The sequence below is a fragment of the Macrobrachium nipponense genome, chromosome 7, assembly GCF_015104395.2.
Source record: "Macrobrachium nipponense isolate FS-2020 chromosome 7, ASM1510439v2, whole genome shotgun sequence".
Taxonomy (NCBI): domain Eukaryota; kingdom Metazoa; phylum Arthropoda; class Malacostraca; order Decapoda; family Palaemonidae; genus Macrobrachium; species Macrobrachium nipponense.
Genome location: NC_061109.1, coordinates 60,557,637 through 60,579,629, shown reverse-complemented (window position 1 = coordinate 60,579,629; position 21,993 = coordinate 60,557,637). Strand labels below are relative to the sequence as shown.

At 33.4% G+C, this 21,993-nt stretch overlaps 1 protein-coding gene across 6 annotated transcripts in view; it reads left to right on the top strand.

Annotated features, from left to right (window-relative positions):
- Nucleotides 1-21,993, top strand: part of LOC135217103 (uncharacterized) — a 316,159-nt gene that overhangs the window by 272,197 nt on the left and 21,969 nt on the right. The window lies entirely within an intron of this gene.

The window sequence follows — 21,993 nt, the reverse complement described above, 5'->3', positions numbered from 1 at the left end:
CTACTATAAAAATAATTGGGAATTTCTTCTTTTATTCATGCTTTAATGAAAATGTAACTAGGAATTTATACCTCTTCACAAAATTAAGTTCAGCCTCTAGTTGCAACCCTTTCATTCCTTTTACTGTATCTCCGTTCATATTGTCTGTAATCTATATGAATTTCCTCAACCGTCTCATAACAATAGTTGTTCTTAGTGCAACTGCGAGATTTTCCATCCTTCTACCCATTTAGAATTATTTTTACTCTCAATTTCACTTTCAGTGCTGAATGACCGCATAGGTCCCAGCGCTTGGTCTTTGGCCTAAATTCTAAATTCCAATTCCAATTCACAGGTTTAAAATTATTGTCATATGAGTTGGACAGCCTACCGTAATACCACTATAAAGAGTTTTTATATTTTAGCAAGGAAATGTGCTAAAATAGCAGTGTAACGATGAATACATTTTTATCGAAGCTTATCCATTTGTGGAACCAAAAAAGGTTCGTTGACGTAATTAGTTGAAGTAATTATCAAAAATTTTAAAATGATGATGATCACTTTTTTTATTATTATTATTATTATTATTATTATTATTATTATTATTATTATTATTATTATTTTTAGAAAATTAGCCCCATTCATATGGAACAAGACCACCGCAGGAGCCATTGACTTGTAATTCAATCTTCATAAGAGTATGGCGTTCATTCCAAAGAAGAAACAGAAGGTAGTGGTAAATACAGAGATAGGAGATCAGTTATTATAAAAACGGAGAAGAAGCTGATAAATAAATGGATAAAAATGTAAGTAAATGATTAAAATTCAAGGAGATTTGTTTTAGGATAGTAATGCATTACGGCCTCGCTTCAAATTCTGAAGTTCCAATGACTGGGTAACTTACACCGGTTACTTTGTAGGAATAAAAGAAAAAAATTAAGTATATCTTAGTTTAACCAGACCACTGACCTGATCAACCGCTCTCCTAGGGCTGGCCCGAAGGATTAGATATTTTTACGTGGCTAGGAACCAGTTGGTCACCTAGCAATGGGACCTACGGTTCATTGTGGGATCTGAACCAAACTATATCGAGAAATGAATTTCTATCACCAGAAATAAATTCCTCTGATTCTGCGTTGGCAGAGCAGGGAATCGAACTTCGAACCACCGGATTGGAGGAATTAAAATAGAAAAAAAAAAAAAAAGAATATATATAAATATATTTTTTTTTGTAGTTCGTCGGTTAACTGCTTTTAGTCGTTACCTGCTATTATACCTTCTCTTGATTGTTCTTGAAACGAAAAACAAGTGGTCCACTTTGCAATGAGACAGCAGGCCTTGTGTGTGTACCATTTACAATTTTCCGCCGGAAATTTTCTAACCACTGGAAGTTTCATGGTGGTTTTCCCCCAATCAAACACTTTCCTTCCGAATATTACGCCTCATTGACTTAGCATTTTGTAAATTTCTTCTGGAAAGTCCCTGGTGTTGAGTGTGTGTGTGTGTGTGTGTATTATAATATATATTATATATATATATATATATATCTATATATATTATATATATATTATATATATTAAGATTATATTATATATATATATATATATATATATTGTTGCCATCTAGATAATGAGTATTTTATTTTTCATTCAAAAATTCCGTGTTGCTTGCTTGTATAAAGATATTGTTGACTTGTCTATTAGTTGGTGAATATGTTTATCTGTTTATTTTTTAATATATCTCGTATTTCATATTATCTTCGGTCATTTTCTTTCATTTAACACTACGTTCTTTGGAAGTTTAAATTTCAAGGCAATGATTCCTGTGGGCTTGTCACATATGAATAGGGCTTGTCTTCTGAATGATAATAATAATAATAATAATAATAATAATATAATAATAATAATTAATAATAATGAATAATAATAATAATAAATAAATAATATAGTAATAATAATAATAATAATAATAATATAATAATAAGAGTAAATTGAGCCTTGGAAATGAACCAAATCCATAGTTAATTATGTATGGTTACAAAAGTATTTAAAAGTAAATCTATACAGAGAGCTATCGAATATAGGAAGCAGACCCTCTCTCAAGTATACTTTATTAAAAGTAATGCCTACTTCAGCAGCGTTACACTTGTTGAGATTCTTCTCTATTTTCCGAATAGCGGCTTTTTCCCTGCTACTTAAACAGGCTAGTAGAGCGCCTATAGAGGTCATGATCAAATAGTGTCAAAATTGGTGTATATATTTGAATTTTACAGATAAACGATGATACCATAGTCATCAAAGTCATGAACGATTTCCTCTCTCTCTCTCTCTCTCTCTCTCTCTCTCTCTCTCTCTCTCTCTTTCTTTCTTGAAGCGAGCTTTCGTCTGGAGCTGCCAGACATCTAGAGCCTAGAGGAAGTCTGGCAGCTCCAGACGAAAGCTCGCTTCAAGAGAGAGAGAGAATCGTTAATGACTTTGATGGCTATGATATCATAGTTTATCTGTAAAATTCAAATATATACACCGATTTTGACACTGTATTTGATCAGTGTAGGCGCTCTACTAGCCTGTTTAAGTAGCACGGAAAAAGCCGCTATTCGGAAAATATAGAATAATCTCTACAAGTTTAACGCTGCTGAAGTAACCATTACTTTTAATAAAATAATAATAATAATAACAACAACATTGGCTGATTGGCTTCTGTTTATATTTTACTGTTATTGTTCTTCTTCTCTCTCTGATTCATTAAATATATCACTGCATGGTACCAGTTAAAGTCAACTTTGTGGTTTTTATGAGGTGTGGCCATTCGGTGTTTGCGTGTACCATCTTCACTCTTGTCGTTTATTTTATTCTTATTTTAGGTTAGCCCACTGCCTTTTTTTCTTTTTTTTTTTTGTACTGTTTTATTGTCAATTCTTGCCTGAAAGTGTATTACTCTCTCTCATACACTTCAAGTCATCTTCCCTCATTTTACCTAAGTGTTCTGTAATCCGTGTTGTGTTAGCGCGTTTGGTTAACCCAGGCTAATTTTCTTCCTAGGTATTTGTTTTATTGTGAAAAAAATCACCAAATCACTCCTGTAATAGTGTTAGAGATAGGGAGAGGGAGGCATTTTATGTGTGTGTGTATATATATATATATATATATAGTATATATATATATATAGATAATATATATATATATACATACATACATATACACATACATACATACATACATACAACATACATACATACATACATACATACATACATACATAAAATGCCTCTCTCTAACACACTTTCAATATATAAATGTAGATAAAGTAATATACATAATTTATATATATATATGCGTGTGTATGTATAATATACACATACATACATATATAAGAGTGTGCGCGTATGTTTGTGTGCAGAAACTTATAAACTTTTATTTCATCGATGTTGAAAAGCCATTAACCTGAATCACCTTTAGAGGAGGATCATAGGTCCTGGGCAATATTTCAGACGACCAGGATGATGTAACAACATTTTATGGGCAGACTCAAATCCCAGAAAATATGTTTCCTCTCTGACCCTAATCCAGTTTCTTGATTCACACTACTTCTTTGAGTGAAATTTTAACTTCTCCTCCTTTTCCCTCTACCTATTTCTTCTTCTTCTCTTCTTCTTCTTCTTCTTCTTCTTCTTGTCTCCATCTCGAAAGGTTATTTGCATGATCCTGCACAAAGTATTGTCTGATGAAAACTCGTTTCTCCCGAAGGCCAGCAAAATAAAACCTACCGTTGTCCCGAGTTCGTGAGAGAGAGGCCTTCGTGGTTTCATCTTTCTGTGATTTACGTTGAAAATTATGTCTTTCTTATTCTCCCTCATCTTATTCAGAGATTTTATTATTATTATTTTAATATTTAAAAGAACTCTATTCATATGAAACAAGCTCAGTAAAAGAGCCATTGTAATTGATTAAAGATGAAAGTTTCTGAAGATGATTATTATTCAGAAGAAGCAGAAGAACCCTATTCATATGGAACAAGCCCATTGCAGTGCGACTGACTTGAGATTCAAACTTCCAAAGAATATGTTCATTTAAAAGAAGTAACAGAAGGTGAGGGGAAAACAGAGAGCAATCAGTTATTAGAAAATGGAAATTAATAATTAATAAACAAATAGATAAAAACACAAGTAAATTGTTGAAATACAAGGGTAGTAAAGAGTTCCAATTGCGCGACATCCAAAGGTGTAGACTTCTGCTTTTTCCGTGAATCGTGTCTCATAAATGTAGGTCAGATTCATTTTCAGAGACGTATAATTAAACCGCGTATCCTTCTCGGGGTTTGCTCATCTGCCTTGCATTTAACCGCGTGACTGGAGAAGGAGAGAGAGAGAGAGAGAGAGAGAGAGAGAGAGAGAGAGAGAGAGAGAGAGAGAGCGAGGAGGAGAGAATGAGCGAAGGGAAGAGAAAAACAGACGTACACAAACATCAATATCGGTTACAGGTTAGATTTTACTTTAAAGGTAACGATTTGGATTCGAGGGTTAAATCAGCAAGCCCTGGAAGGTGCCCTTAGGTTAAGGGTCCAAATCCCTGACCTGACGCCCTAGATCTAGTTTTGTAGACTAAGAGAGAGAGAGAGAGAGGTCCTGAATCCATGACCTGACACCCTGATCCCTCGATTATCCAGGAGCATTAGCTCGAGTTTTGCAAACGAGAAGAGAGAGAGAGAGAGAGAGAGAGATTCTGGACCTGAATCCATGACCTGTCGCCCTGATTTCGTGTATAACTCTAGCTCCAGTCTTACAGGAGAGAGAGAGAGAGAGAGAGAGAGAGAGAGAGAGAGAGAGCTAAGAAAGACGAGTCATAAGGAGCACGAAGACCCGTTGAAATGCGCATGAGCAACAGCTGGTATAGATCCGGGACTTGTTGCTGTCCTGTTATGCATCCCAGGGACGTCGGGCAGTGTATCCAACCACTGCGCATGCGCGGAATAATCATCATCTGGGCAATTTTAATACAATTTCGTAAGCCTTCGCAGATGAACATGGGACCTCGTTGTTGATGTCATTATCCGTCCAACTGAATGCGGCTCATTATTTGCCCAGTAATGCTCATCCCTTAATAATTGCTGGCGTTTTGCAAATTATGAAGGGACGTATATATATAATTTTACGTTGCCTCATCTCTAAGTATGTAAATTTTCAGATGTTTAAAGATTTTTTTTACAGCTTTACATTGCAGTGTCATGCTGATTTGTAGATGTGGGCAAAAACTAAACTTTCATACTACATCTGGTTTTTAGATCGATCAAATTAATTATGTAGAATTTGCTATTATTTTTTTAGGATGATAGTGATATAATGGTGAGTCTTAAAAGTAAAAATTATACATCTAGTTCTTAGTTATCTTATGTAATTTGTTAAGGTATATCTTATGTAATTGGTTAAGGTTGAGGTAAAGGAAAACTTAGAAGTAGGAATGAAAGAAGGAAATAATAATGAGAATGGCTTGGACAAATTTAAATTATTATTATTAGTAGTAGCAGTAGTAGTGGATCTAGAAGTAGTAGCAGAAGTAGTAGTAGTAGCAGCAGCAGCGGTAGTAGTACTAGTAGGGGCATCAGTTGCACTAGTATTATCACAAGTATTAAAACTTGGGATACATTTGCATTTAAGCTTGAAATGTCATCTTGTTAAGGAACCTTTACGAATCGAATGAAGTCCAGTACGAATAAAAAAAGAAAATAAAAAGATTACCAATTGAAAACGAGGATATCTATACCATTAAATAAATGCTTTAAATGCTTCAATAAAAACAAACGCAGTGGTTTTTGGTTTCCGTATAAAGATAAGGAAACCGTAATTGTTTACATAAATATCTATATATATAATTTATATATGCTATATATGCATATAATTTATATATATATAGCATATATATATATATATATATATATATATATATATATATATATATATATATATATATATATATATATATATATGAACTTGGAATCCGTTATAATTCTGTTGTCCTGGGAGAAAAACCTAAATATAATCCAAGGATTATTTCTTTTGACTATGCAATAAAACATATTTTTTCAGATGGATTTGAAAGACAGAATCAAGAGGATTGCCAATAGGTAGATTTCGATGTTAATCCGTTGACTGTCTTGTGACCTCCCAAACTTTATAATTTCCTTGTCTCTGTATATCTGTAGTTGCTGTGACCATGTCTTAGTAATAAGACGAATGTACCTAGCATCTCAGTCGTTTCACTTTTCCTTCGTGGGTGTAATTTTTTACGATTTTCGTGATTTTATATATATATATATATATATATATATATATATATATATATATATATATATATATATATATATATTTGTGTGTGTGTGTGTATGTATAAAAAGTATTTGTAAGTATATGTATAATCTCTAAATTTACCAAGCTAGCATAATCCATTGCTCCCTGTAGGTTAAATTTTCTTTGCATACCTTGAATAGATCCAGTCTATAAAGACATACTTTACCACAAATTATTGACTCTTAGTGAAGACCTGTTGAGATTTTCATACCATATTTGTCTCACGGCCCTGGCATGATTTTCTTCGTTTTTCCTCTCCTCTAATTCTCGTCTCATGGCAGCAATCGCTTCCTCCTCTTATTTCGATCACTATCTGCTTCTACTTTCACCCTCCAGTAAATCAGAGCGTAGCCCGTCATTAAAATTTGCCCCAAGAAGGCTCAGTGATTTGTACATATAATTCCTTAACAGGTTCACTCAACGAGCACTGTCTAGGTTTTTTGTGGGTACCGCGTGACGTCATGGCCCGTGCTTTATATTTATTTTTATTTCCTGTTGTAGAAATGTAACAACCAGGTAGTTTTTCTTGGTGGCTGGAGGCTTACAGTGAATTGCGTGTGTGTTTAATATTGCTTACCATCTTATATATATATATATATATATATATATATATATATATATATATATATATATATATATCTTATATATATAGTATATAATATTATATATATATAATATACTATATATATATATATATATATATATGTGTTGTGTATATATTATATATATAATATATAAATATATAATTATTATTAATATATATATTTATACACACATATATACATACATACATACACACGCTCGCGCGCATTACACTCATCTACCTATCTACCTACCAAGTACATAATTAACTGTTTAGATCAGCAAAGGTATATTATGCTTTTTAATAGAATATGTCTATATCATTATATCATTTTTGTTTCACCAAGGAATGGAGCTCAGGTTATGTAGTTAGTAGGGCAATTATCAAAGTCAGTAGATTGTGTATGAAATATATACATACATACATACATATATTCACAAGGTTTGTAAACGACTCACCAGTGTTGACAATTACTAATGGTTTACGCAATGCGATATCTCTCTCTCTCTCTCTCTCTTTCTCGCTGTGTGTGTGCGTGTGTGTGTGTGTGTGTGTGTCGTCAGGATAATCAACACTAAAAGGATGAAATCAAATGTTAAGGTAACCTCGGGTATCAATCCGAGGTTACCTTATGTACCTAAATAACCCCCGAAGTTACTTTATGGATATAAGGTAACCTCGGATAACAACCAATGACAAAACTGCCTGTGGTCTTTTTGAGGACATCCGGGACTCAGGAGCTGAAAGGTGTAGTAGGGGCGCCTGACTTCACTGTGATTCACTTAGAGGTAATTGTTGATTCGCCTTCGCTCGTTTTGCTTCTTTGCTCTAGTTTTTTTCTTTCTTTATTCTCTTCTTTCTTTGTGTGTGTGTGCTTAACTCCGTTTTCTCTGCGCTGTTCGCTGCTGGTCAGAGTAACGAGAGAGAGAGAGAGAGGAAGAGAGAGAGAGAATTACTTCATTTTGTCAGTTCCTCAAGTAATAGTAACTTTTTGTTAACATTTATTGGTTCTGTATACAAGTTCGTCTGTCGTTTCGTCTCTGTTCTGTGTATTTTTTCTGACGAGAGAGAGAGAGAGAGAGAGAGAGAGAGAGAGAGAGAGAGAGAGAGAGAGAGAGAGAGATGAACCTAATAGGAGATGATGTCATCTACTGTTCTCATTATTTATAAGGAGGAATAGTATTCATGCTTCTTTCGGGCAAAGTTCGTTATATAAATGCTCTGAGGTCATCAACATTATTATTGTTATATTATTATTATTATCTTATTATTATGAGAAAGGCATTACAGTATTTTCATTGCTAGTTACATACACTACAAATTCTTTTGAATTGGAGTATAGCTATAAGCTTTTAATCAATTTTTTCTATTTTGTACTATATATTTATTTATTTAAGTATTTATAATTAAGATTTACGGCACATGAATGTAATACCAGCGCACGCTCCAATTCCATGACTCATTGTTTATATATATATATATATATATATATATATATATATATATATATTATATATATATATATATATATATATATATATAAGCCAATACCACAGGAAAATGATAGTCAGAAATCCAAGCACTTTCGTCTTTACTAAGACAATGTCTTAATAAAGACGAAAGCGCTTGGATTTCTGACTATCATTTTCCTGTGGTATTTGCTTATTTAATGAAGTCACGTGCATCTACTGTGATTTTTTAAGCATATATATATATATTTCATATCTGCATATCCTGTAGCTCCAAATGCGTGCCCAAAGAAATCAAACACTTTTCTTGACTTCTTTGTAAACCTGCGACTGCGTTCTTATGAAGAGGATGTTTACAAATGAAATGAAAAAAAGTTTTACTGTGAAATCCCTTGTTTTTGGCTGCGATCATGTACTTAACCCTCCAATAAGAAAGAAGAATTCGCAGCTGTGCTTGATTCTTATTGGTTGATATATCGATAATTCTGGCTCTCTCTCGCCTAAACGATTTAGATTCTTTCAGAGCGATTGGCCGATTCTGCGAATTTCCTATTGTCAAGTGATCCTACGTTTAGAAGCTCTAATTGGCTGGCCATTCGTTCAGTGTTCATCACTGCCTTCTGCGAATTTGTGTTGCATTATAATGGGTTTTGCTTGTTTTTTTTTTTAATGTTTGCTAAAGTTATATTTTAGCTTATAGAATGGTATATGATTCAATTAAATGATTTACCAGAGTGTGAAGATTTTTTTATACGTCAAGTCATTTTTGCTATATTGTTTAATTAAGACAATAATATTCGTCGTAAAAGTTATTTGCAAAATATTTTATGGGAAACATTAATGCAAAATATTTCGTTGTTCAAGTTATTTGCAACATTTTTCATTAGAAAATTATTTGCAAAATACTTTATTGTAAAATTTATTTGCAAAACATTTCATAGGAAAATTAACTTGCAAAACTTCAGTATAAATGTTATTTGGAAACTATTTCATTGCAAAAGTTATTTGCAAAATATTTCACTGGGAAATTTACTAGCAAAATATTTCATTGTAAATATTATTTGCATATTATTTCATTGTAAAGTTATTTCCAAAATATTTAATTTTGATTGTTATTTGCAAAATATTTTTTAAAAGTTATTTGCAAAATATTCTTTGTAGAAGTTATTTGCAATATATTTTATTGTAAATGTTATTTGCAAAATATTTTATCGTAAAAGTTATTTGCAAAATATTTCATTATAAATGAAATTCATTGTAAATGTTATTTGCAAAATATTTCATTGTAATTGTTTTTAGCAAAAATGTTTCAATGTAAACTTTATTTGCAAAATTTTTCTTTGTAAATGTTATTTCCAAAATGTTTCATTTTAAATATTATTTGCAAAATATTCGTGCCGCAGAAATTCCGGCAATTGAAAAAATCATAAAATATAAAAGTGAGGGAGTATTTGTATATTTTATTAGATTATATTATGTAAATCCCCTATATAAATGTAAATAATGAAAACAATATTCATTGTAAAATTTATTTGGAAAATATTCCTTACGCGCAAAATTCCAAAAACAACAAAGAAAAAGCATTAAATTATAAAATTGTAGGAATATTTTGATATTAATAGCTTACAACTCCACCACATAAACTCCCTTAAAAAATATATAAAATTGTTAAAAGGATTTATTGTAAAAGTTATTTGCAAAATGTTTTATTGTAAGTAAAAGTGATTTGCAAAATATTTCATTGTAAGAAATATTTGCAAAATATTTCAATGTAAAAGTTATTTGCAAAATATCTTATTGTAATAGCTATTTGCAAAATATTTCATTGTAAAAGTTATTTACAAAATATTTCATTATAAAAGTGATTTGCAAAATATTTAATTGTAAAAGTTATTTGCAAGATATTTCATTGTAAAATTTACTTGCAAAATATTTCATTGCAATCGTTATTTGCAAGATATGCCTTACGCACAGATTCCAAAAAAAAATTGTAAGAATATTTTTTATCATTATAGCTTGCAACTAAGCGCGTAAATCTCCTACTGTAGATATAAATAATATTCAATGTAAAAGTTATACGCAAAATATTTTTGACGCAGAAATTCCATAAATGAAAAACAAACATAGAACCATAAATATAAAAATGAGGGAATATTGGTATAGATAATATGAATATTAATGATCGCAGTAGTTATTTGCAAATAATTCCATTTAAAAAGTTATTTGAAAAATATTCCCTAAAATCAGTTAAAAATAATTATAAAACGTAAGAATATTTTGATCTTAATAGCTTGCAACCCCTCCATGTAAATCCCCTTAGTCGACACGTGCAAAGGAAGAACCACATTACATTTCTAAAAGGACTGGCACTCGAGTGGCACTATTGAAAGACGTGTTGTCATCGATGACGTCACTGGGGCACTCGCTCCGCTAGAGGTTTGATTCTGGGAAGAACCTTGGCGACAAGATCCGCTCTCTTGCGCTTACGCACGGACGAATGAACGAACAAACGTGCTTAAATGGGTTACACTGACGTCTTTCATGAGAGAGAGAGAGAGAGAGAGAGAGAGAGAATAATCCCGAAGTCTTTTCTCTTATCTTGCTTGATGTTACGTGATGCAATATTGCAAGTCCCTCCAAATAATTTTTTTTTCTTTTTTCTTTGCCCAAGAAAAGCTTACTTTGGTTGAGCTGTAATAATTGGTAAGATTTTGTTGCAACATGTTTATGAACTGACAAGTGCTTATTGCTTTATTTATGTACGATATATATATATAATATATAATATATATATATATATATATATATATTATATAATACGTATGTGTGTGTATATATATATATATATATATATATATATATATATATATATATATATATATATATATACGTGGATAAATAAAGCATAAGCACACTTGTCAGTTCATAAACATGTTGCAACAATATATATATATATATATATATATAATATATATATATATATATATATATATATATATATATATATATATATATATATATATATATATATATATATATATATATATATTGTTTACTGGAACTTTTGTAATCACCAGCACCCCAGACGCTGGAAAACTTTTAGATACATGCGTACATATACTCCCATACATACCTACAGTTAATGTTATCTTGCTATTAATTGTTAAAGGCTGATTCCCACGATCCCTGGGTTTTGCCAGTAGAACCCTATCCCGTATCTGTTATTGTAATTCTTACTGATCATTTATCTTATATTTGACTTATTTGGTAATTAGATAAACTTCATTATTCAAAGTAATAACAATTATTTGTAGCGAGACTTACGACCATAATGAACATAGGACGCTTCAGTTTTGCCCTGATACATACAATTGAAATGAATGCATTTGAATTGGAAAGTCCTGAAGTCTCGCCAAAGGACGAACTCTTTAACAACCATCCGGACTTGCATGTGACTTCTGAAAGTCACAGACCCTTTTTAAGAGATCATTCAACCGTCATTCCTTTTGGGACACTTGAGAGGGAAGCATTTCCACCCCCTACGGGTCTCTCTCTCTCTCTCTCTCTCGCCTCCTCTTATCACCGTTCTCTCGGGGGAATCCCCCTTCGGGCAATCCAAGCTCTCTCTCCCTCATCTCTCGTCTCTCTCTCTCTCTCTCTCATATATGGAAGTATATCAGTTATCAAAAGCTTGAGAAACACAGAAGACTGTGGTGCATCTCAGTGCAAAAGTTACCTTAATTTAAACTTATTAATTTATATATTTTTTAGATTGGCTTGTTTAAAATATAGAATAATCTAGTAAGAGTGGAGTTCCAACAAAGCAACATGACATCATTTAAGTACCAACAAAGCAACTTGACATTGGAAGTTGAATGCAAACATCAAGGAATGCTGAAGGGCTGAATGAAAGCATGATTCGAGTGGCAGCGCAGGGTCGAGTCACTTTCCTCAAAAGGGCCCGTAGCCACTCTCTACCAGTGAATGACGCTGAGCGTTGACACACGGCGGCGCCCTTTGAGCTGATTCATTCAGCCCTGAAGCTTCGCGGACACGTTTTCTAGACTCGAGGTTTCTGCGGTGGCTCTATTTGTTAGGTCTCTCTCTCTCTTTGTTTTAAAGATTTTAAAGATTTTTTAAAGGATTTTTTTTAATAAGGTGTATCGAAACATATAAGCACAACTATTTGTTTCACTTAACTCAAGGACTTAAGTAAGTCGCCAAAACGATTCTATTTTAAAATGTATATCCGGATATAAATAGTAGAGTTCGGTCACATGAAGTAACAGAGGACATAATAATATCGAATTCTCCAGTGGAGGTCTTTATCCAAAATAATGGTTTAGCTCAGAAGCATTGGATTTCAGGCCTCATTGTGGTCTGTTGCCGCTTGACTAGACTGTCAGTGATTATTGCCAGGTTTTATAACTTCTTCGTACGGCCGAGGTGTCGACCCTGCCCTCAACAAACTTCTTTACATTCTGGCCACGAGTTGGCTGGATCATGTACTTAATTGTTGCCTTGCAAATGTCAGAATATTCAAACGAAATATAATTGGGATGTATATTGAAGATTTCACTTTTATTTTTGTCATTGTTATTTGTAATGTGTTCCCGTTTAAATGGAAATCTCACGATTTAGATGTATACCATAGATTTTGTTTTATGTTCTCACTTACATGAAACTCACCGCAAGTGTTGTTTATTAGCTTGCCAGACAGCTTCGCCAGTGTGTGATAAATGAAAGATTTGTTAGTTACAAAATTAAACTTTCTTTATAACATGAAATTCTCTAGTAAGATAATAATTATTATTCCATCCATTGTATATGTATATATGAATATACACATTATGTATCCTTTAGTCAGATGAAAATCAAAATAAAACTCTAAATAACCGTTTGCATTTAGCCTACAACTGTAAATAATTCTTCATAGTTAAGAGGATACTAAAATTTCCCTATACCTAACAGTGGTATATACTGTGTATGTATATCGTCTGGAATTTTATGAAATAACAAAATTTACCTATAGCCACAATATATTATATATAAACAGTATAGTGTCTGTCAGTTAATGGGAAAACTACATTCTTTCTATTCCCACAGCTAAACGTATACAGTAATCGCCCACAGGTCACTGGTAAAGCTAAATTTCCCCAAACGACATCCACCAGAACTGCACATACCGTACAGTATAGGTAACTTGAGTAAAATGGGGGTCGCGTGGGTGAGTGAGTTGTTTCCTTGACTCGGGAGCCCTGTCCGTTATAAGTGGCTGTACTGTGGAAACTTGGAAAGTAAAGGGGGCCGGGGGGCGGCGAGGTGGGGACAATGAAGGAAGTTTGGGAAGGGTGGAGGAGGGGGGGGGGGGGGGGGGGGGGAGGCAGGGAGAGTGTTTGCTGGGGCGAGGGGGAATGAAAGTTGATTATTAATTAACTGAGCACTCAGGTCGACCGATAGAGAGGATTTCAGTAAGTATTATTATAATATGATTATTGATAATAGTCTAACTGCGCATCAGTCATTGCTGCTGTTGTCAGAGAACATCGAACTGAAGTTATTCTATTAATAGGTGTTCATATCCGGTTAGGATTGTTGATGTGAGAGGGCATTATTGTGGCCCATCAATGGATGCCCTCATCCTTACATTCTTGCATATGCGATGGTCTGCGTCATTGAGGTGTTTGGTTACTTTTGTTTCAGAGGTTTTTCATATGTTGTGCTTGGGGTTTTCCTGCAGCTATGTTTGTTGTTGCTTATTTCCAAGTCATTCAATTAAAGGTTTGTATTTCTCTTACGATTTAGTCATTCAGTTCCTTTGGTAGTTTGTATTCATTGCTTCATGTGTTGTCTGACAATGTTCCATGAACTCTTCACTCAAGTTTTATTCACGTTTAAATTATCAAATTTAGAACCATATACTAGACAGTCATATTCCTCTCTTGCTAAAAAAAAAATCACGAACATATACATAGCAATGGTCCCACCATGCACATTATCTATTTCAAGAAAATCAGAACACAAAGCATCTGTTTACTATTCCATTTCTTCTCAGAGACAGAGAAACTGTTCAGCGTCTCTCAGATTAACGCCTTGAGGAATCCCTCCGTTCAGTAAATTGGCATTCGTGTGAATCAGAGGGCTCATTATTGCGTAAAAAGGGCTACTGAATCGTTTTGAGAGAAGCCAAGGCTCAGTTTGATGAATGGGGATAGAGTGACCAATGGCATCCCAGACAGCCTCATTCACCACGACTAACCCAGTTGGTAGAAGGATCGTATAGGGTTATGGCCCGCTTTTCGGGGTTAATAGGATTACTGCACTTTAGGGCAATGACAGCTCAGTTGGTTTCACCTGGACTTCACAGTATAGTGGTCAGGAGTTCATCTTTTGATAGACTTCACTGACTTCACGAAAGGACTTGCCGTCTCTCTGAAATACGAGAGAGGGCCAGTTTTGGGGAATTTGTAGGTCATCCAGTTGAGACATCAGCAGCCGCTGCATGGCTCCCCAGGTCCTAGCTTGGGTTGGAAGGGATTTATAGTTATGTAGTATTGTTATTATATTTGTAGCATTCACTCACAAGAAGCAGATCTAAACTGCCTTATTTTACCAGACAATTTACCACAGAAAATAATGCGCAGTAAGTGCTATTCTAATTTAGCTTTTCAGACAACCCTGACTCAATAAGGTTTTTAAGACAATCCAAACCTGCGCAAGATATAATATAGAAATTCATACAAGCTACAGGACAGAGAGAGAGAGAGAGAGAGAGAGAGAGAGAGAGAGAGAGAGAGAGAGAGAGAGAGAGAGAGAGAGAGAGAGAACTTCAACGTTGGAGCACGTACGAGGCATTCATTTTTGGGTATATTCAATGCATGTGACTCTCCTCGAGGCTTTTATGCTTGCCACTTTTTTTTTTTTTAATTCATTCCTCGAATAATGCTTAGAAAAACTCGCTCTGAATTCCCGGGGATTGACCTTTACTTAAGCTATTTTTCCTTTTTTTTTTTTTAATTACTTGATGTGATCTGATTTCTCTTTGAGATATTTTATGGTTGTTGGACTGAGGGAGAGAGAGAGTTGTCGTTATGATATATATATATATATAATATATATAGATATATATATATATTATATATATATGTGTGTGTGTGTGTATGTATAAATTTATGTATGTATGTATGTTTGTATGTATGTGTATAAATTTGTGGATATATTTATTTTGTTTACATAATAATTTATTTATTTCCTTCTTTATTTCTTTATTCATTTATTTATTTTTACGAATGTGTGTTTGTTCATCCTCAGAATATCCTCAAAATTAACTGTATAACTATAAATTCACCGAACCCCTAAATTAGAAATTTTCAGCCATAGACAGTTTTCTTGACTCTGCCATTTACATTTTACGTCAAAAAGTCAGTTTCCAAATACTTATCTTCCAAGTATTAATTCAAATTACAAGTTTTACGGAAACCTTCACAGGACCCGGCATTTTCCGACACTGTCCAGGCGAGGAAACGGGTTCGGTCAGAATTCGTCCAGCTGTTTCTAGAGGGTCAAGGATTGTTATCCTTCTCAGCGGAAGTGGAGGATCCAGGAAGGATTTTTTGCAAATGTGGCCAGATGGCTGTTCGGAAGAGAAGGAAGTGGGTCCAGTGCGAATAATGCTCTCTCTCTCTCTCTCTCTCTCTCTCTCTCTCTCTCTCTCTCTCTCTATATATATATATATATATATATATATATATATATATATATATATATATATATATCTGTGTGTGTGTGTGTGTATGCTCGTGTGTGTTTGTGTACAGAACTGGTGAAAATATATACGTTAAAATACAAATCCTCCACATTAACTGGATCAGAAGCTCGTAACCACCAATTATTTCTTCAGGGAAATGGAATTATTATTATTATTATTATTATTATTATTATTTTATTATTATTATTATTATTATTATTCCCCCGGGAGTAAGGCCTCCTATCCCTCAGGTCAGGAAGGAAGCACACCACCCCTTTCTGAGCGCAGCTGTTTCCGTTCTTCTTGAAAGAGATGGAAAATAATGACCAATGTTTGTTTGGCGTGTTGTTGGAAATACGGTAAAAAAAATTGGAAATACAATAAAAAATTATATGGAAATACAGTGGAGGAAAATAGGAAATGCAACGAAGATATTGGGAATATAAAAATAAAGAATAAATACAGTGAAGAAAAAAATGGAAATACAGTGAAGAAAAATTTTAAATGCAATGAATAAAAACTGGAAATATATCGACGAAACAATTGGAAATACAATAAAGAGATAAATATTATTTTTTATTAATTTTTTAGCATTTATTAAGGAAGTTTCTAGATATCTAATCTGGATTTTTCGTAAAGAAATAACCACTACTATCCTAAGTTTTTCAAGGAACGGGGATGGGAATTGAAGAAAAATGTGGTAATTTTTGTAGAAAAAAAAAACTTAAATTTTGCTGACTTTATTTTTCAGCATTCCGTGAAGTTTTTCTGACTTTATTTTTCAGCATTCCGTGACTGTATGATAGTTTTGACCTGTGAAGCCTTCGTGAATTTCATTTCGCAGATTGATTTTTTTTTTTTAATAAAAAAAACTGTCTTTGTGGAATAGTTATGCTGAAACTTACCTTTTTCATTTTCATTCCCTCATACGGCACTTTTTTTTCATATTCTTCTCCCTCTATCCCGCATAATTTTCATGGCAAAAAAAGTTTTATCTCGGTAAAGTATTTTTTTCATTTCGCGGATTTTTTTTTTTTTTATTTAATTGAAAAAGCTGTCTTTGTCTAATATAGATTTATGCTAAAACTTACCTTTTCCATTTAATCATAAGGCATGATAATTTTTTATATACCCATTTCAATTAATTTCCATGTCAAAAAATATTTTATCTAGTTAACGTATATTTTTCCATCCCAGTCATGCTTCCTCCATGCGATTGTGCAATAATACTACACACTTTAAATACTGTCAAATGTCCTTTTTTCAGTATTTTCTCTCTCTTTGATCGATTTGTGTGGTCGCTGTCCGTGCTTAGGCAAAAGTAACACGTATCATTCGAGATTAAGGCTAGATGGCCGTATTGAAATCAGTTCCTGGTACGTTGTAATCGGATTGTATGTATGTATGTATGCATGTATATGTGTGTATATGTGTAAAAACGAATGTATGCATATGTATAGTATACATTGTTTTTTCTTGTATATATCATGTAAATAATATTAGTATTACCGATACAGCATTTTTGCATGCGTAATGACTATATATTTGAAGTTCACTTAATATGAAATGGTCCTCAGTAATTGATACTGAGGAATGAAGATGCAAGTCGCGTCGTTTTTAAATCGCTCTTCTCAGAAATAAAAAGTAGACACATAAGGAAGATGGATTACATTAATAGCCATTGATTGCATCAGTAAGCTCCTTTGAATGTAATTAATCAGGTTGACATCTTAATAATGAATGACTGATTTTTAACGATATCTAAGTCACACACACACATATGTATACATATCCCTAGAATAGCCTAAATATTCATCTGAATAAAATATATATATCAATGAATCTTTCCCATGTATCGAACCCGGTAATCATTTAGAGTTGGGTGAACTGGTGGGCGGAAATATAGATGCAATCCATGGACCTTGGAAACGTTGGACAGTCGATGCACCACATAGCTACGGACCTAATGGACTACTGACTGCATTTTTTGAAATTTTGTCGGTATGCTTATAAATATTAATACCGACATATAAATATTAGTGGTTCTAAATGCCTTGTCAATTTACACACACACACACACACACACACACACACACACATATATATATATATATATATATATGTATATATATATATATATACATATATATATATAATTATATATATATATATATATATATATAATGTGTGTGTGTGTGTGTACACACATTATATATATATATATATATATATATATATATATATATATATATATATATATATATATATGCGTACCAACCACCTTAGAAATGTGCAATCAGTCCAGTGGGTCCCTAGCTATGTGATGCATCGACTATCTCACGTTTCCAAGGTCCAGGGATCGCTCCTGTACTTCCGCCCACCAGTTCACCCAACTCTAAATGATTACTTGGTTAGATACTAGGGTAGGATTTATGGATACATATTATATTCAGATGAATATTTAGGCTAATCAGGGGGCAGACATAAGCTTCGTATCTTTACTAAAAGTCTGAATTATAAACGACAGTTAAATCTAAGCAGATGGACGCTGTTCGTGTTAGGCATAAGGAAAATGAGATTAGATTTTATAAACAGTAATATTAATGCAGGCTTTTGAAAGATAGTGGTTAGCTGAATAAAATGCACTGGTTTAGTTATCTGAGCATGAAATGCACTTGTGTGAATTTCATACATAGAGATATAGAGCAAAAATACTAAAATCCTATTAATTCTGATTATATATATATGTGTGTATGTGTGTTTGTATATATATTAATACTACCTCACCTAACCCCAATTGGTCGATTGTAAGAACCATGTCTGCATCCAAACTCGATGATTGAAATAAATCCCCGAGTGTCTATCCTGGGAATACCCGTGACCTCTAGAAGCCAGTATTTTTTGACTGATTTTTCCTGAATTCCCACTTTACCGCAGAATAAACAAAAGGTTTAACTCAGTTGAAAACTGAATATATGAAAATAAACAGCCGAAGACGCTATAAACAGAGTGAGCTATTATAACCCCATCTTCACTTTTCCTTTTCTAAATACAATTTTCTCTTTTATTTACGATATTTCTAAGACCAAAGCACTTCCCTGATTCAACAAGCACAACTGGGTCTATTCTGTCCCACCCGAGGACAGGAGAGCTGTCTTTGTTGGGTTGTCATAGGGAAACACTGAAGTTGACTTAGGCAACTGTTTCTATTCTGTCCTTAGAAATTCCCTTGAGAACAATCAGAGGTACATGATATATACGTACATGTATGTACGTATATATGCATATATATATATATATATATATATATATATATATATATATATATAATATACTATATATATATAGTGTGTGTGTCTGTGCGCGCGCGCACATACATATGTATATATGTACTGATGTAAAACATAAGTAATATATCAATTGAGTCTCTTACCATCACCTGTTGAACAGGAATGCCAAGTGACTGTAGATCACTGAAAGAAAGTCAGTGACACATGAGGGCGCGCATGCGCGCTTTGGATCGCCTGGGTTAGAATTCATACAAGCATCCGGGTGGGATGATAGGAAGGATAAACCTTTGATGCTTTCCCAAGTCACGCAAGCGATTTAAAGTTCCTGAATTCCTCATTTTTTTTTTCATTTTACTCTTGAGCTCTACTGCGCTTCCTTGAACGGTAATGATAATCAAACGCTTGTGCTTAGGTATTTTAGTTTACCGATTTTTTTTTAACTTTCATCAGTAGTAAATCTGTTATTAATACAACTACAAATAATAATATTGATTATTATTATTATTATTATTATTATTATTATTATTATTATTATTATTATTAAATGCAAAATCGCGAGATAAATTGGATTTACGCACAGTCTTCTCTCTCTCTCTCTCGTTCTCTCTCTCTCTCTCTTCTCTCTCTCTCTATCTCTCTCTCTCTATCAGTATAATCTCTATATATATATATATATATATATATATATATATATATATATATATATATATATATATATATATATATATGAGTCATATCACTTTTCCGTGATTCATATACATATATCGAGCTACAATGTCCTTTAATATCTAATTCGCTCTACCTCGGAATTAATATATTTTCATATATGCTTAACCGAAGGGGAATTTTTTCTCGATAACAGACTTGCCTGGATCGGGGCGCGAACCCAGGATCCTTACAAATCCAGGAACGCCCCGATCCAGGCAAGTCTGTTATCGAGAAAAATTCCCCTTCGGTTAAGCATATATGAAAAATAAAATAATTAATTCCGAGGTAGAGCGAATTAGATATTAAAGGACATTGTAGCTCGATATATGTATATGAATCACGGAAAAGTGATATGACTTATAGATTGGCTACGTGCTGTCAAAAGCACTACAAACACTACCGGAGTCGAGGTGGGTTGATGTTGTCTCCAAACCACGAATTACCTGCGCGCGCGAAAGGTATTTCAGGGTGAGAGGCGACATCAACTTTTGGCCTCTCGCGGTAGTGTAGTAGGTAAAAGCTTCACTGACGTTCTGGATTTGTAGGATCCTGGGTTCGCGCCCCGATCCAGGCAAGTCTGTTATCGAGAAAAAATTCCCCTTCGGTTAAGCATATATGAAAATATATTAATTCCGAGTAGAGCGAATTAGATATTAAAGGACATTGTAGCTCGATATATATATATATTATATATATATATATATATATATATATATATATTATATATATATATATATACACATTCATACGCCTGTGTGTGTGTGTATGTAGAATTAAATCCCCCAGCCTAGGAAATCTTTGGAATCGATTCTTCTTTGAATCTTGTGACAAAGACGACAGGTACATCCTTACCAGGACTCTTGGAGAGGATGTGTTGCAAAATGCCATTGACATCTTAAGATGTATTTCAGAACCTGATCTCCTGTAAAAGGATATAACTGATTGTTCCCAGTTTTCTAGGTCTTCATTTTTTTCCGTTTCCAATTTATCATTTTGCAAAATAATCAGCATCTGTACTTTTGATGTCACGACGCCAGCGAACTTTGAGTGAATTCACTCATTCTGGGCTGGCCTAGATAGAGAGAGGTCTTGGCCTGTCCTCTTTTCTATGAAAGGAAAAAAAAACGAGTGATTGCCCTTGAACTTTTTCCGACTTCCTTTGTTTATTTATTTATTTGCTACTGTTATGTGCTTATTATTCGGATATTTATCTGCCTTATCCTATATTCGTTATACCCTTAGATCAAGAGCTCGTGACCTACTAACCTTATCTCGATTATAGTGGTATATTATAGAAGAGAGAGAGAGAGAGAGAGAGAGAGAGAGAGAGAGAGAGAGAGAGAGAGAGAGAGTGTACCTTGTGCCCCAGGAACGTAGTTTTTAGTCACGTAGCCCTACTTCGTGTCAAATTGTCTGCGCTTTAGATGATACTATTTAACTTCTTGAAAAGTCACTCTTTTTTGAATGACTGATTTTCTCTTTATAAATTATGTAAAGAAAGCTATTTTATCCTTTAAATGTTTTTTTAGGTTATAAATTATGTGAAGGTAGCTGTGCTATATGGAACAGGACCTGGAGACTGAGTATGTTTATTTATTTAGATATTCATTTCTGCACACCAGGTGACCTATTTATTTATACACATCAGGTGACCCACTGACAGAGTTTGAAGATTCGAACTACAACTACAAATGACTTGAGTGCATTTGCTCAGGAATGACCAGTCACCAAACGGTCAGTAAGTCGAAAACCCTTCCTATTTCTCGTACAGACAAGTCAACAGGGATCCAGACATCTCAAGTGAAATAGAAATAGAAAGGAATTTGGTTAGACAGAAATAGAAATGAATTTGGTTATATAGAAATACTCTTAGA